Genomic DNA, 17,008 nt, shown 5'->3' with positions numbered 1-17,008 from the left:
CTGCATTGGGTCTTTGTTGCTGCGTGCTTGCTTTCTCTGGTTGCAGCGAGCAGGCGCTACTCTTCATCATGGTGTGCGGGCTTCTCCTTGCAGTGGCTTCTCTTGTTGCGGCACACGGGCTCCAGGCTCAGGCTTCAGTAGTTGTGGCACATGGGCTCAACAGTTGTAGCTTGTGGGCTCTAGAGTGCAGGCTCAGTAGTCGTGGCACACGGGCTTAGTTTCTCCACACACGGCATGTGGGATCTTTCCGGACCAGGGATCGAAACCATGTCCCCTGCATTGGCAGACAGATTCTTAACCCCTGCACCACCTAGGAAGTCCTAAAACAGATTTGTTTTTCTTTAGCTGAGGGACACTGAGCACAGCCTGGCAGCTGACCCATCAGTTTGGTGGCAGGGGTACTGTCTAAGAAGGCAGTCCCCTCAGGCTCAAAGCACCATAATTCCAGTGAGCACCTTCCCAGGATGCCTCCTAGGGCCTCCCATGCAAGCCACCAACAGAAAATCAAATGGGAACTTGCCAGTATTTGTGGGTTCCCCCCAAAAAGATATTATGTCCATGATAGACTGCATTCACTCTCACATGTTAGAATGCATCACAATCTCCAGAAACAATAAAAACACAGATTCCTTGGGTGTAACCTCAACTTCTGGTTCAGTAGCATTCCAGGAGGTCTCCTAAGTCTGTATTTTTAACGAGTCTCCCAGGAGATTCTTATGCATATTGAGACTTGAGAAATTACCAGTGTTATGGGAGAAATGTAAAATATGGAGGAGAAAATCTGAGCTTGAATCAAACTTACCCAGTATTTAGTGTGTAAACCTTGGTACACATCAATTTCCTCAAAGTAGAAATAATACCTGCCCGCCATGGTTGTTATGATGGCAAAAAATATAGACAAGACTTTAGGAAAATGTAAAGTCCCAGGTGTAGGTTGTGACACTGGCAGGTGCAGAATTCTGCAGCTGTGACGGACAAGGGTCCCTTAGCCTAAAGAGGTAACTTCTGTAACAAGCCTTCCATGTCAGACGCAGATTCTGAGAAACAAGTCAGTTTGACCGTGTTATGCCTTGAATTGTGTCCCCTCAAAAAAGAAATGTTGGGGGCTTCCCTGGCGGTCCACTGGTTAAGACTCCACGCTTCCACTGCAGGGGGCACGGGTTCAATCCCTGGTTGGGGAACAAAGATCCAGCACGCCACATGGCATGACCCCCCCAAAAAAAAAGTTGGAGTTCTAACCTCCCAGTCCCTCAGAATGTGACCTTATTTGGAAATAGGGTTTTTAGAGAGGTGATCAAGTCAAAATGAAGACATTACAATGGACTCTCACTTATCTATTGTGACTAGTGTCCTTATAAAAAGGGGAAATTTAGATACAGAAACAGACCTGCATAGGGAGAAGACGGCCATCGACAAGCCAAGGAGAGAGGCCTGAACAGAAGCTTCCTCACAGCTCTCAGTAGGAACCAACTCTTGCCAACACCTTGATCTCAAACTTCTAGCTTCCGAAACCGAGACAGTACATTTCTGCTGTTTAAGCCACCAGCCTGCGGGACAGTGAAGTGGCAGCCCTAACAAACTCAATCTGTCAGGTTCCAATTCAGGAGCAAAGTGCCCTTCTCCAGCTCCTTTTGTAAAGGACATTTGGCCACCTGATGCTTCTCAGATTCCACAGGGCTTGTTCTCATATTTTCATCAGGTATGTTCTTAAAACTGCATATACCCTACTTGTCAGGTCCACCAGACAGCCAGCTCTGGGGGGACAGGGCATCACTACTGGTTCTGCCGTGCAGTCTGGAGCCCGTAGCAACTGTTACAAACTCAGAGCTCCAGCATATATGCAAGTTCACCAGCAAAAGCCCGCAAGTGATTTTCCATTCTCATAAAATTGTGCAAACAGACAATCACACTCCCTTTTCCTCTATCAGAGGAGCAACCATGGCCAGCTTCTCACGTCCAGCTGGTCTGAGAGCTGGTAAGTCACCCTCAATATGCAGGCACCCAGAGACCCGGGTCAAGAGGATCCGTAAAAGCCCTAAGGAGTTAATTCTCTCAAACTGTACACGGTGTTTATCCTTGCCTAAGTAGTTCAAAACACATTGGGAAATGCCCCCAAAGAAAACATAGAGCCCTTCCAATATGCATGAAAACTGGAACCCCGCAGGGCCTTACTCAGTAAGCAGAGAGAATGTGGGAGAGAGAGGAGCAGCCTGGACTGGTTGAAATGACTGTCCAGAGCGCAAGGCCGGCAAGGATCTCCCCTGCTGGGCAACTGTCCCCAGTGCCCTGGCGGCTTGTACCCCCTACACACCCCTCCTGGGCAACTTCTTCTAGGAGCCTCCTTAGGAAGCTTTAAAAAACAGTGTCCAGGTCCCACTCTCAGAGATTCCAAATCGGGGGGTGCTTTGGGAACTAGCAGAATCAAAACGTTTAAGGAGCTTCCCAGATGATTGTGATGTGTACCCAGAGCCTAGAATCATCGTCATGATGAAAGTCAAGGTCCACCCAGACATCCCAGGCAAAGGAGCGAGGGCCCAGTGGTGGCCAGGAGAATGGGACTCCAGCGCCAGCTCTGCCAAGGGGCCCCAGTCAGTCTCAGCCTTCTGGGACTCAGTTCTTTCCCTGGCAAAGGGAGAGGCTGACCTAGAACCATTCAGGCTCCCTTTTTAAAAAAAAATAAAACACTGATAATAAAAATAAAGATGTCCTACAAAGACATCTACTCTTTCTTCCTGGATGGACTAGACCTGACTGCTTTGTGGCTGCACGGCAGGCTGCCTGTGGCTGACATCTTACCCAGAAGACGCACTCCTTTAACCCCATGGGGAGGGTCCAGGAGTGACAGATGCTGAGCCCAAAGGAGAGCCCATCAAGGAGAAAATTAAGCCTCTTAAAGTGCCCTTGATGTAATCTCTCAAACCCAGGAATAATCTACACTCCCCTTGGAAGGTTTGCCATGCATGACCTCAGGCCATATCTTCACTTACATCAAACTAGGTCCCAGACACGGATGCCAAGTAATTAAATAGGCAGCCGTGAAGCATGCAAACAGAAAGAGAAGAGAGGGGCCTTGATGTTAACAAAGTTTGGAGCCTGGGTGCTTGACAGAGTAGTGCAGAGGGCAGCACGGAACACGTCACCCATCTGCAGGAATGCACGCAGCCGAGGCCTCAAAGATCGTATGAGGCAAAAGAGACATCTCTCCGTGTGGTCAAGTGGACTCTGGGGGACGAGCGATGCACCGAAACCATTCACCGGAACACTGAGGTCAATGATAAACACTTAAGACAAGTGAACTTACCATCTTCAAGCCAGTGGCGAGTTGGCAAGCAGACTGTTTAAGAGCCCCTCTTCAGAGATAAAAGCGAGAGGCAGCCATTTGTCTCCGTCTAGCTGTCCTCAGCAGGTGCCTTCCACCACTCGACAAGTATTTGACAAGGACAGACGGGCTTCGTTCATTCAGTGCTTGAACCCCTAACGCTCAGCGCGTGACCTAAGAAATACTGCCTCCAGGAGACACTGCTTTTCCACCTCAACATGACTCTCTTTCTTAGCTCCAATCTGGAGAACAATGACTTTTCCTCGTGCAAGGCTAACTCTATACCCAGAAAGTTTTCTTCATCAAGGACTCCCATTAAAAATTTTTTGCTGAACGAACCTATCTATGAAATAGAAACAGAGTCACAGACAGAGAACCAACTTGTGGTTGCCAAGTGGGAAACCAGTAGGGGAGGGATGGATTGGGAGTTTCGGATCAGCAGGTGCAAACTAGTATAGATAGAATGGATAAACAAAAAGGTCCTACTGTAATAGCACAGGGAACTGTATCCAATATCCTATGATAAACCATATTGGAAAAGAATACGAAGAAGAATGTATGTGTGTATATATATATATAACTGAATCACTTTGCTGTATAGCAGAAATTAACACATTGTAAATCAACTATACTTCAACTAAAAAAATTATTGTTGTTGTTGATTATCTACCATGTGCCAGATGTTGTTTTAGACACTTGTGGACACAAATGCCAGGGAAGGTTTCTCTCATGGGCTTACCTTCTAGTGCCATGAGACAGGCACTAAATCAATAACATGTAATACAGGCAAACCTCGTGTTACTGCACTTCACTCTACTGCATTTTGCAAATACTGCCGTTTTTTAGAAAATGAAGGTTTGCAGCAACCCTGAGTCTAGCAAGACTACCAGGACCACTTTCCCAACAGCATTTGCACATTTGCTGTCTATGTGTCACATTTTGGTAATTCTCACAATATTTCAAACTTTTTCAATATTATTGTATTTGTTATGGTGATGTGTGATTAGTGATTTTTTTTTTTTGATCAGTCGGTGATCTTTGATATAACAACTGTAATTGTTTGGGGGCACCACGAACTGCACCTACAGAAGATGACATACAATCAATAAATGTTTGTGTTCTGACTGCTACACCAACTGTCTCCCTCCCTCTCCTCCAGCTTCCCTATTCCCTGAGCCACAATACTGAAATTAGGCCAACTAATAACCCTACCAAGGTCTCTAAGGGTTCAAGTGAAAGGAAGAGGCACACATCTCTCACTTTAAATCAGAAGCCAGAAATGATTAAGCTTAGTGAGGAAGGAATGTCAAAGCCCAGGCAGGCCAAAAACTAGGTCTCTTATGCCAAACAGCCAAGCTGTGAATGAATGCAAAGGAAAAGTTCTTAAAGGAAATTGAAAGTACTGCTTCAGTGAATACACAAATGATACAAAAGGGAAACAGCTCTACTGCTGATATGGAGAAAGTTTTATCCGTCTGGATAGAAGAGCAAACCAGCCACAACATTCTCTTCAGCCAAAGCCTAACCCAAAGCAAGGCAGTAACTCTCCTCAATTCTAGGAAGGCTGAAAGAGGTGAGGAAGCTGCAGAAGCAAAGTCTGAAGCTAGCAGAGGTTGGTTAGTGAGGTTTTAAGGAAAGAAGCCACCTCCATAACACAGAAGTGCAAGGCGAAGCAGCAAGTGCTAATGTAGAAGCTGCAGCAAGTCATCCGGAAGACCTAGCTTAGCTCGTTAATGAAGGCGGCTGCACTAAACAGGTTTTCAGTGTAGATGAAACAACCTTCTACTGGGAGAAGATACCATCTAGAACTTTCATAGTTAGAGAGGAGAAGTCAATGCCTGGCTTCTCCAAGAACAGGCTGACTCTCTTGTTAGGGGCTAATGCAGTTGGTGACTTTAAACTGAAGCCAGTGCTCACTTACCATTCTGAAAATCCTAGGGCCCTTCAGAATTATTCTAAATCTACTTTGTCTGTGCTCTATAAATGGAACAACAAAGCCTGGACAGCAGCACATGCAGTTTACAATACAGTTTACTGAATATTTTAAGCCCACTGTTCAGACCTATGCTAAGAAAAAAAGATTTCTTTCCAAACATTACTGCTCACTGACAATGTGCCTGGCCACCCAAGAGCTCTGATGGAGATGTACAATGAGATGGATGTTTTCATGCCTGCTAACACAACATCCATTCTGCAGCCCATGGATCCGGGAGTCATTTCAGCTTTCAAGTCTTATTCTTTAAGACGTACATTTTGTATGGCTGCAGCGGCCATAAGCAGTGATTCCTCTGATAGACCTGGGCAACGCAAACTGAAAACCTTCTGGGAAGGACTCACCAGTCTAGATACCATTAAGAACATTCATGATTCATGGTAAAAGTTCAAAATAACATTAACAGGAATTTGGAAGAAGCTGATTCCAACCCTCATGGATGACTTTGAGCGGTTCAAGATTTCAGGGGAGGAAATAACTGCAGATATGGTGGCAACAGCAAGAGAACTAGAACTAGAAGTAGAGCCTGAAGATGTGACTGAATTGCTACAATCTCATGACAAACTTGAATGAGCAAGGAATTGCTTCTTATGCATGAACGAAGAAAGTGGTTTCTTGAGAGGGAATGTACTCCTGGTGAAGATGCTGTGAAGATTGTTGAAATGACAACAAAGGATTTGGAATGTTACATAAACTTGGTTGATAGGGCAGTGGCAGGGTTTGAGAGTACTGACTCCATTTTAAAGGAAGTTCTACTGTGGGTAAAATGCTATCAAACAGCACTGCATGTGACAGAGAAATTGTTCAAGAAAGGAAGAGTCAATCATTTTGGCAAATTTCACTGTCTTTTAATTTATTTATTTATTTTTAGGCTGTGCTGGGTCTGTTGCTGCATGCAGGCTTTCTCTAGCTGTGGCGAGTGGAGGCTTCTCTTCGTTGTGGTGCAAGGGCTTCTCATTGAGGTGGCTTCTCTTATTGTGGAGCATGGGCTCTAGGCGAGCAGGTTTCAGTAGTTGCGGTGCACAGGCTTAGTTGCTCCACGGCATGCGGGATCTTCCCAAACCAGGGATCAAACCTGCATTCCCTGCATTGGCAGGCGGATTCTTAACCACTGCGCCACCAGGGAAGTCCCTGTTGTCTTATTTTAAGATGGGGCCGCAACCACCCCAATCTTCACCAACCATCAACCCTGATCAGTTAGCAGCCATCAACCAGAGGTGACCCACCACCAGCAAAAAGATTATGACTCTCTGAAGGCTCAGAGGATGCTCAGCACTTTTTTGAATAAAGTATTTTTTAATAAAGGTATGTACACTGGGTTTTTTTAGATGTGATGCTATTACAGTGTAAATATACGCTGGGAAACCAGAAAATTCATATGACTAACTTTATTTCGATATTCACTTTATTGCAGTGATCTAGAACGGAATCCACAATATATCTGAGGTATGCCTCTATCAGGGAATGATAAATGATATAAAAACAAAGGAGAGGCTGAGAGTAGGTGCTAGGGGATGCCCAGGAGACCTCTAAAAAAGGTGATAATGGAGCAGCCCCCTAAGCCAAGTGAAGAGGGAGAGAACAGCCCCCACCTTCCAAAGCCAGGAGAAGGAAATCCAGCATCGGAGCAGGAGTGAGAGCGGCCAGGATGCAGGAGGAGAACCAGGGGAGGGTTGCGGTGAAGAAGGCAAGTGAGCACAGAGCTGGCTGACTGCTGCCGAGAGGCTGTAGACAATGACAGCTAAGAGTGAGCCACTAGATTATGACTGGAATCTGAAGGACCGTGGTTGCAGTGAAGGCGTGGGGCAGGAGCCAAACTGGGGTGGGTTCCAGACAGAATGATCGGGAGATGCAGCAGAATGTATGACAATTCTTTTGGAAAATACTTGGCTCCAGGGGAGAATGGAGGAATTGGGAGAACAGCCGACTGGGATATAGGGTTGAGAGTGTTTTGCTGTTGCTGCTGCTTTCTCCCTTAAGATGAGAACTACTACAGCCTGTTTCTCATGGAGATGACCCGTCAGAGGGAGACAACAGATGACGCAGAAGGGAAAGGAGATGCGTGCAGGAGTGAGAGCCGTGCGTGCCAACAGGGAACGGGCTCGCGTTCACGTGTGATTCCAGTGCTATGCGGTTACAGTGCAGGTAGGCTAGCAGATTTAGCACGCGGCGATGATGAAACCAGGTCCGAATTGCTTCCTTTTTCTCTGTGCAATAAGCCAAGTCATCAGCTGAGAGGGGGTGGGCACAGAAACACAGGGGGCTCCGCACTGTGAAGAGTCCGCCTTGAGGTTTATGGTCATAAATCAAAACTGAGACGATGCTGATGGCTGGCTTTCTCCAGCCGGGTTCATCAGCCTGAGGCAGGAGCGCGGTGGGCAGGGGATGGCGTTTTCCCAGGAAAGTAAGATGAAGGGAGAAATGGTCAAAGAAGCGGAGGGTGTACGGAAACACTGGGGGTGGGGGGTGGGGCGTGAGAGTGTCAGGAATTAATAAGCATGATGTGCAGTGAAGAAGTGGAAGGGTCACCGGGCCTGAGCCCCTTGGAGGGTGCAGGCTAGGTGGAACTGGGTAGTAACAGGACTAAGATGAAAGACAAAAGGTGAGGGTCAGACGGGAATGCTTGCCAAGATTTTGGTGGAGGTACAGTTATTGGTAATGACAAGGTCTACAACTGTGCTTGCAAGTTTAGTGGGGATAAAATCAATTTAGAGGGTCATGACCAGCAATTTTTTTCAATGAAACAGAATAAAAAGTATGCGACATTATACCCGGTAAGGGTAAACACAGTTTTGTGAAACTTGTTTCAGCTGTATGTGTATTTGCATTGGGTCTCACATAAGATGTGCTTCTCCCGTAGATTGGGGTTAAAAAAAAACTCCCAGGACACCAGGTCAAGGTTTCTCCACCATGGCACTGCTTACATTTTAGACCACGTAACTCTCTGTGGCGGGGGCTCTCTGGTGCATTGCAGAGGGTTCGACAGCATCCCAGGCTCCACTCACTGGACGCCAGTGGCACCCTGCCTCCCCTCAAGTTGTGACAGACAAAAATGTCTCTAGACACTGCCAAATAGCCTCTGGGTGGCAAAACTGCTGAGAACCAGCAGCCTAGAAATAACCATGGGAGGGAGGGCTGAAGTAGAGAGAAGAAAGGATAACTGAAAGAGAGTTGGTCAAAGGACTGAATTGGGATAATCTATACAGATGTCCAAGTTACCAAAAATGTTGATGGGAGGGAGGGACTGTGGGTCAGGTGAATAAGATCTTCAAAGAATGAGGCAAAGTGACCCAGAGGGCTGTAGCTGCGGGTTCTCTACCCTGGCTATGCATTACAATTACCCTGCATTAGAATTACTCACCCACCAATGCCCAGGCCCCACCCAGACCAACGCAATCAGAATCCCCAGGCGACCCCAACGTGCAGCCAGGGTGGAGACCCTTACAGAAGAGGGCCACTGTCCAAGGTCCAGCTGAAGTATGACTTCCTTCCTGAAAATTTCCCTCCCATTTCACTTTTTTTCATAGACCCCACTCAGCACAACCAATCTTGCCTTGCTTATAACTTACCTGTGAAATCATTAGAAAAGAACAAAGGCACTCAATTAAGTGACTAAAAACAGAACAAGTGTTTACCTGCTGCAGAATTTTAGAATTAGGGGACCTGCTGGGGAGAGTCTTTCAGGGAAATTTCTCCTTGAGCTTCAGGTCAGCCACGCCTTTTGAGGACATCCAGACAAGTGAGGGTCCCCGAGCACAGCCAAGCACTTAGGTGTCACTGATAAGCGCTGTTAGAAATATGTCCCCTCTGGAGACACTGTAATAAACACTTGTTGTTGAAATTAATGACTATTGTACCTAACTTCATCCCCACCCCCACCCCCAAATGCACCAATGACTAGACTACAACAATTTAAGCACCATTTATCATCTGGTCACCATTTTCTTCACAATACCCTTCACATGTAGCCAACTTCTTATTAAAAGCAATCAGTGACATCAAATCTTGACTATGTATATATGTATGATAAAAAACAAAAAGACAGGAACCAGAGACCAAAAGCCTTCTCTGCTTTCCCATGAGAATCCATTACAGAATATTTAAAATATCCCTGAACCCTTTCACTGTTGATTAACCACATACATCCATGTATGAAATATCACTACATCGCCAAACACCTACAAAAGATGCAGACGAGTTAGTTAAGTAAAATAACTCAAATATTTCTTTTTCTCAGCTTGGTGAAACGGATAAAATTGAGTAAACTTGCCTTGCTTGGCATCCTAACTTTCATCCGTGAAAGGGCAGAGCACTGGCTAGACAAGAACACAAGGGCTGCAAAACAGAGGAAGCCGTTCCTCTGCACTGGTGGTTTGTGAAGTGTGGTCCAGGACCAGCATCACCTGGGAACTTGTTAAAAATGCAAATTTTCAGACTCCACCCAAGACTGAACAGCATCTGAAACTGTGGCCCAACAAAGTGGGTTTTAACAAGTCCTCCAGGTGATTGTCAGGCATTCTCACCTGGAAACCACTGACTCTTAAACCACGGTTTTCAAATTTGCAGCACAGCCCTGGCTTCCAAGGGATGGAGATTCTGAGCCCCCCATCAGCAGTCACAGAGTCACATGGTATGTACTTTTCAAAATGTGAAGGGGAGAGGTCCCACTGCTTTTGAAAGGTTCATTTTTTTAGTAACTGCCAAGAACTCAAATGCTATCAAGTTTCAAAAATCACATCAAGAGGCAGGATTGAAAATGGCAGACAGGTAGAGCAATCGGCTAAGCTAAAGATAGTATGGAAGGAGAGCTGGGTTCAAAGGCCAGCAGAGTCATTGAACAGCATCTCTCTGAGGCTCGAGGAAGCCAGGTTTGAGGAGATGCTGCTCCTCTCTAGGAAGACTCCGCAGTTGGCCAGAAGACCTCCCCACCACCTTCGGAACGGGATCAGAGAAAGTCAAGGAAAAGGAGACTGCTCGCTGAGACTCTTCATGACCTCTTATTGTCACTCTCCTGACAGATAAAGGTAAACAGCTCTTCCGGAAGCTGTGGCTCACGCTGAAGGAATTTACTTCAAGTTGGGGAATTCTCAGAATTTTAGAAGATAATTAACTGAAAGTCTCCAAAGAGACAAGAGGTTGCTGCAGAAGGCATCAGAGAAAACATTGATATTGCCCATACAGTAGAAGCTAACACAACTTTGTAAAGCAACTAAACCTCAATAAAAAATAAAATAAAAAAACATGATATTGCCCAGCTTTTGTTTCTAAAATGGTTCCAGACAAATTTTCTACTCATTAACCAAATAATACTTTAAAGTGTTTTCATACAGAAAAGCCTGCATGTTTGAGCAAGTAAATCATTCAAAGTGTATAGGGAGCAAGTTAATCACCCCTCCGCTCCACTGCTGATTTTAAACAATATTAAGTTTTGGGTGTCCTTCCATATCTTTCTCCAAGGTCATACACATAGGGCTTCTTTTTTAATCAGAGAAAGAATCATACTATTGTACATATGATACTCAGAAACTCAATTTTATTTACATGTAATGTATCATAGACATCCTTACCAAAACAATCCGTAGTAGCTGTGCCCTTTTATTCATCCTAATGGACATTCATGTTGCTTCTACTTTATTTACTGTAGTAATCCTGCAATAAACATCCTCACACATAGATCCCTACATGCTGATGTTTTTACTTCTGTAAGAAAGGATTTCAAATATGTGACTGCTGGTTCACATGGCATACACGTTCCAAATTTTCACCCAAACTGTCTGCTTTCCCTAAAGGTTGCACCAATTCACACTCCCACCAAAAGTCTGAGGGTTGCTCCCAACCCATCTAACAGAGGATGTTACCAATCTTTAAAACATGAATTAATTGCATGAACAGAAAAATATCTTTTTGTTTGTTAATTTGCATTTCCCTGACCATTATGTACGTTGCGAATCTTTTCACACATTTATGACCATTTGTGTTGCGAATCTTTTCACACATTTATGACCATTTGTACCTCCTCTCTTGGGAATTGCCTGTTCATGTCCTTTGCATATCTTTGATCATGTTGTCCTTCAAGTACTGTTCAATCTCACACTAATCCCCTCCAGCCCCTGCAATCTACAAGATACGTAAAGTATAAAAGAATATCACCCTCTAGGAACTCAGTGTACGGGGTGAGGCCAGGGGATGTCTTCTTAGCTTGAAGTACACAGTAAGCCCTCAGAAACAATTTCTGAATAACTGAACAGCAGGCTTAGAGAATTCTGTTTGTTTAGAGTGCAGCTAAAAGAGTAAAAAGGAAATACAAATATTCACTACTTGTTCTACATATTCAGAACAGCGTCACTTTGGCTGAAATTAAATTGTTGGTTAAGGGAGAAACAAAACCACGGTCTTGGCACTGATTCTGACAACACACTGTGAGACGGGTGGCAAAACAGCCCAGTCTTAAGTCATAGCCCTGGGTGGTACACAAAGGCTCTCAAAACCAAGTGACACCTGGGGCATCCTAGGTAGCGCAGTGGTTAAGAATCTGCCTGCCAATGCAGGGGACACGGGTTCGATCTCTGCTCCAGGAAGATCCCACATGCCGCGGAGCAGCTAAGCCCGTGCGCCAGAACTACTGAGCCTGCGCTTTAGAGCCCATGAGCCACACCTGTTGAGCCCACATGCTGCAACTACTGAAGCCCATGCGCCTAGAGCCCGTGCTCCACAACAACAGAAGCCAACGCAATGAGAAGCCTGCGCACCACAACGAAGAGTAGCCCCCACTCACCGCAACTAAAAAGAAAGCCTGAGCACAGCAAAAAAGACCCAACACAGCCAATAAAATAAATAAATAGACAAACAAATTTATTAAAAAAAAAAAAACCAAAAAAACCAAGTGACACCTGCCACTAAGCCACAGGCTGTTAGTTTGGTCAATGGACAGGAGAAGCCTACCTTAAACATTTTGTTCTTTTTTTGTTTTTTGTCTCCACCACCATCCAAGATTTTTGTGCCTTTCAAAATCTCCTGCTTATTGGGTAAGGGGAGTGAGGAGGGCCTTCAGGGGGGTGTTGACAGAGTTCAGATTCCTTAACTCTTTTAACTTTAGGCAAAACATCTGGTTATATGCAGCATTTATCCCCATTATTTGTAATAGTTCTGTTTGTCTTATATTTTAACTAGTCTCCTTATTAAATATAAAAGTAATAGGATTAAAAAGTTCTAGGGGAAAGCATTGTAATTAAAAAGGCACCAGCTGGGTATGTAAAGCTGTAATTCTGGTCCTGCTTATTAAGTTTTCCCTCGTCTTTAATTTTTTTCTGTACCCATAAAAATAACTTTGAATTATTTAATTCTTTTTTAGTACTTCCTGTAATGGCTAAACACCACCCCAAATCTTCAAGAAAACATTATGACTCAAAAGTTCTGGAGTAGTAATGTCACAGAACACAGGTTTTAGAACTGTCTCAAGAGTCTGGGCATGCCACACACACACACACAACACACACACCACACAGCCTGATAACTTGACAGGCCACTCTCCAAGATGAATAAGCATTTTCTAACCTCTTGAAGTTACAAAATCTTCTTAATAGGGAAAAATTGCAGGAACTTTGACCAAGCCATGATGTTATAATAAGAATCAGGCAAGAGGCAAAGAAACACAATTTATATAGTTTCTTAAGAGAGGCACAGGGACTTCCCTGGTGGCACAGTGGTTAAGAATTTGCCTGCCAATGCAGGGCACACGGGTTCAATCCCTGGTGTGGAAGATCCCACATGCCTCGGGACAACTAAGCCCATGTGCCACAACTACTGAGCCTGCGTGCTACAACTGCTGAAGCCCATGTGCTACAACTGCTGAAGCCCGGGCACCTAGAGCCTGTGCTCTGAACAAGAGAAGCCACTACACTGATAAGCCCGAGCACTGCAACGAAGAGTAGCCCCCACGCACTGCAACTAGAGAGAGCCCATGCAGCAACAAAGGCCCAATGCAGCCAAAAATAAATTTTTAAAAAGAGAGGCATAAAAAGAATAAATATTGAGGTAGTAAACTTGGGAATGAAGACTGAAGAGTTTGTAATAAAACTTCTCTCTTTAAAATTTTTTATTTTAGCTTTATTGAGAAAAACTTCGTTTAGATTTTTATTATGTAATGTTTAGCACATGCACAAAAATATGACACATATATATAGTTATAAAGCACAATCCAAAGATCATCTTTAGATTTTTTTTTTTCTGAGCATAGTTGGTAAAAATTTAAATTGTTCACCACCTGTAACCATCCTTAACTGTTCTTGGGAACAAATGACCTGCTAGGAGCCATGGGTGGAGGAATGGGGGAAATCAGTATAATTTTGAGCTATAAAAGAAACTGGACTAGAGCAAATACACACACACACCCCTCTTTCTAAAACTTGACTTTGCTTAAAAATACTCTAGTGAACAGTGTTTGAAAAACCCTGAACAAGTAGATTTAACAGTAGGTGAATTCAAGACCCATATAAATAAGCCTATGCCTATGAAGAATATCCCCAATAACTCACTGAACATGGTCAAGCTTTAAAAGTGCACTTTCCCTTTGGAGGTAGAAGCACAACATCAATGCCAAAAACAGAAACTCTAATAACTCTTTAGTATCTCCTTGATGACCTGAGTGGGCACAAAGGCTGAGAGAAACCAGTGACTTCCCCAAACTGAGGAGCCCAGTGTTTCTGTGATTCAAGGTACCACTTCTAAGACTGGGAACTTTACAAAAGGGATGGAGGCTTTCAGCAACTGATTTGATTCTCTCCTAAATTAATTATGCTAATTCTAGATAAATGTATCTTAGGCTCAGGCTGTCTGCCACAATTCTAGGGCTCAGTGAAAACAAAATTAGCATTCCTGCAGGTATCCCTCCTCTCTCCAGGCCATTTGCATTGTCACATCCACCACCCCTCCTGGGTTTTTGCATAGATATCCCAAATCAACCAACAAGGAAGATAAAATCTTGGAAACTCAATGGCTGACATTCTCACTGGAGGCATTTATTGAAGTGGACAGACGCAAGAGCAGCCTAATCCCTGACATCACAGGGCACATCTCCGAGATGAATGCCTCCCCCATCCCCCACATCCCCTCTGTGATCCCTTGAAGCCTCTCCAATGATAAAGCCCCAAAGTGCTGACATGACCTCAATACTATGGCATCATTTCTCTCGCCAAGGAGAAAGGCTGGCACGTTCCTGCCAGCGAACTGTAGGTCAGCAAACACGCCCTTCCCCTGTCCCTTAACAAAGCAGAGATCACAATCTATTTCAAAAGTAAAGACTCCCCACCACCCTACTCCTGAGAAATCGCCAACTCCAAGCTCTGGAGAAGGGAAGGTAGCGAGCAACCCGACGAATGCCACAACTCATCAGCCCGGGGGCTCTCAGAAGCCAAAGTAAGTGGTACTAAGAGCGCCAGGCTGCTTGTAATTTATTATATTTGGGGGTCTAATTCTCCAGAACATCATTCCTACGCTCCCGTCTTCAACTGTGTCTTGGACAACGCAGCCAACGCTTCAGCTCATTCCTCTCTCACCTTCTGGAAATAGCCAGAGGTTACTTTTCACCGCGAGACAGGGATTCTGAATCAACCTCCTTTCCCGGTCACCTGGGCTCTCCGCGGGCAGCAAAAATCCAAGTTTCCCCACGCGTCACCTGAAGCCCCAACTTCTGGAAACGCCCCCCTCAGCCTCGCCTCCACGAGCGGGCACCGCGGCGAGAGCCGAGCACGCAGCCGCGGGCGCTGCTGCTGTCGCGGCCGCGGCCAGGGAGGCGAGAGCAGGTTCGGGCTGGTCGACCGCGCCGGGGCCACCGCAAGCCAGGCGGTTGGCCCCCCGATGCGATCACCGGGGCGCCTCCTCTCCGCCGGGAGTGAGCGCCCGCGCTCCGCGGGGCGCCCAGGCGGGTCACGGCGCCGGCAAAACGCGCGGCCCCGGCGCCCGGGCGGCGGACGCGGCCAAGCGCACGGCTCCCACGGAGCGCCCGGGCACCCGCGGCGGCGGGAGAGGGGCGTGTTCCTTGCGCCTCGGCGCCGGACCGCCGCGTCTCGGCGGGACTCGGGAGGAAGGCGAGCCGAGCGCGCGGTCCCTGACGGCGGCTCTCGGCCCTCCACGCCGGCGGGCCGGCCTGGAGACGCGCTGCAGCCCGCGCGCCCTTGCGGGGACAGGCGCGGCGCGCGCCCTGTGGGGCCCGCCTCGGTGCCGGCCTGGGCGCGCAAACTTTCCAGGCGAAAACAGCTCCAGCTTCTCCTGCGGGGGCGCCGCGCTCTGCCCCGGGCCCACCAACTGTCCGCCCCCTCTCCTCTGCAGCCAAGACCCACTGAAAATATGGCGCCCTCGAACGTCGCTTCTCGCTCCCCTCAGGGAACCCCGAAATGCCCGTCTCCAGGACCCCCGGCTCCCGGTGGGCGCGAAATTTCAGCTCCTGGGGCCGAGCAAGGAGAGGGCGCCCCTGGTCCAGCGCGAGGCCAGCGGCACCGAATCCCAGTCCTCCCCCCTAGCTCTCGGTCCCTCCGCGGCCAGCAGTTTGCTAGTGGCGAGATGGCCAAGTGAAGGGGAATCGTGGAATCGGCAGGTCTGAGAGTCCGGGACTGGGAAAGGAGCTCCGCGCCGGCCGGCTGTCTTTGCCCGGAGCCCGGCCGGAGACTTGTTTGCAAAGTGGCGTTGGAGTCGGGGCGACCAGTGCTGGAATGAAGCCGCTCCGCCCGCGCCAACTCTCCTGGCGCAGGGACCCGGCTGGGGCCGAGGGGACACTCCGTGCAGGCGGGGCCGCTTTTCAAAGCCCAGTTACCGGAAACCCAGAGGGAGCCCCGGAGGGAACCGGCTGCCCACGGCTAGGAATCCGCTCTGGGGCGCCGGCTGCGAGGCTGTGTGCAAACCGCGGCGCCTGGGTCCAGCGCAGTGAAACATACATGTGCGATAGACAGGTGCACTAATTTCATTTTATTTTTATTTTCCTGCAAAAAGCCCTCCTAGAACATCCAACCTGGGAGCTTTGCGGGGTTTTTTCCTGCATTGGCATCACTCACGAGATGCAAAAGGAAGGGAAAAACCACCCACATTTTCCTTCTGTAGAGGGGAGGGAAAAGGCACGAGAAATTCATGCAACGTGCATGCAGCTGGAAGAAGAGGAAAACCCGAGTGAGTCGTGCGCCTTACCGGGGGATGCATTTACTGTCTCACGGCAGAGCGCCCGCCCCGGAGTGCAGCCGGCTTCCCCCCGCGCGCCCGGCGACCGCCCCGCTCGCACAGCCGCTTCAGCCGCTGCCGCCGCCGCCGCTGGCTCCAGGCGCGGAACAAGAGCCGAGGGCGAGCGCGAGCGCACGGCCCGGGCGCGCCGGGAGGGCAGGAAGCGCGTCATCACTCGGGGACGGCGCGGCCCCGCGCGGCTCCGGTCCGGCCGCCGCGCAGCGAGGCAGCGGGGCTGGGCCGGCACGGGCGCCCGTCGGCCCCTCCTGGGTCTCTAGCCCGCCGTCCGGTGGTGGGAGGGCCCGCAAGGCTAGGTGACGCGCCGGCCGAGCTGTCGCAGAACCCGGGCTCGGCTGTGCCAGCGGGGAGGGAATGCATCGTCTTGGGGAGTGGGGCCCCTGGGTCCGCAGAGCGCTTCCCCCGACCGCTGGCCCGTCGCTGAAGAAGGCGAGGTGCGGTGCCGACAGGAAGACCCCGCTGGGCTCTGGGGT

At 47.9% G+C, this 17,008-nt stretch overlaps 1 protein-coding gene and 1 pseudogene across 2 annotated transcripts in view; one reads left to right on the top strand and one right to left on the bottom strand.

The window, feature by feature from the left end:
• Positions 1–6,600, top strand: part of LOC130844700 (tigger transposable element-derived protein 1-like) — a 53,181-nt pseudogene extending 46,581 nt beyond the window's left edge.
• TLN2 (talin 2) overlaps positions 1–16,622 on the bottom strand; it is a 452,015-nt gene extending 435,393 nt beyond the window's left edge. For both annotated transcript variants that reach the window (XM_057722678.1, XM_057722677.1), the window contains exon 1: positions 16,488–16,622. The gene's annotated coding sequence lies outside the window, so the exon portion shown is untranslated. The remainder of the gene's footprint in view (positions 1–16,487) is intronic.
• Between the last annotated feature and the right edge of the window lie 386 nt (positions 16,623–17,008).

Source organism: Hippopotamus amphibius, chromosome 2 (genome assembly GCF_030028045.1).
Source record: "Hippopotamus amphibius kiboko isolate mHipAmp2 chromosome 2, mHipAmp2.hap2, whole genome shotgun sequence".
NCBI classification, from domain to species: domain Eukaryota; kingdom Metazoa; phylum Chordata; class Mammalia; order Artiodactyla; family Hippopotamidae; genus Hippopotamus; species Hippopotamus amphibius.
Note: the sequence above shows the minus strand (reverse complement) of the source record. Positions and strands in the feature narration are given on the sequence as shown.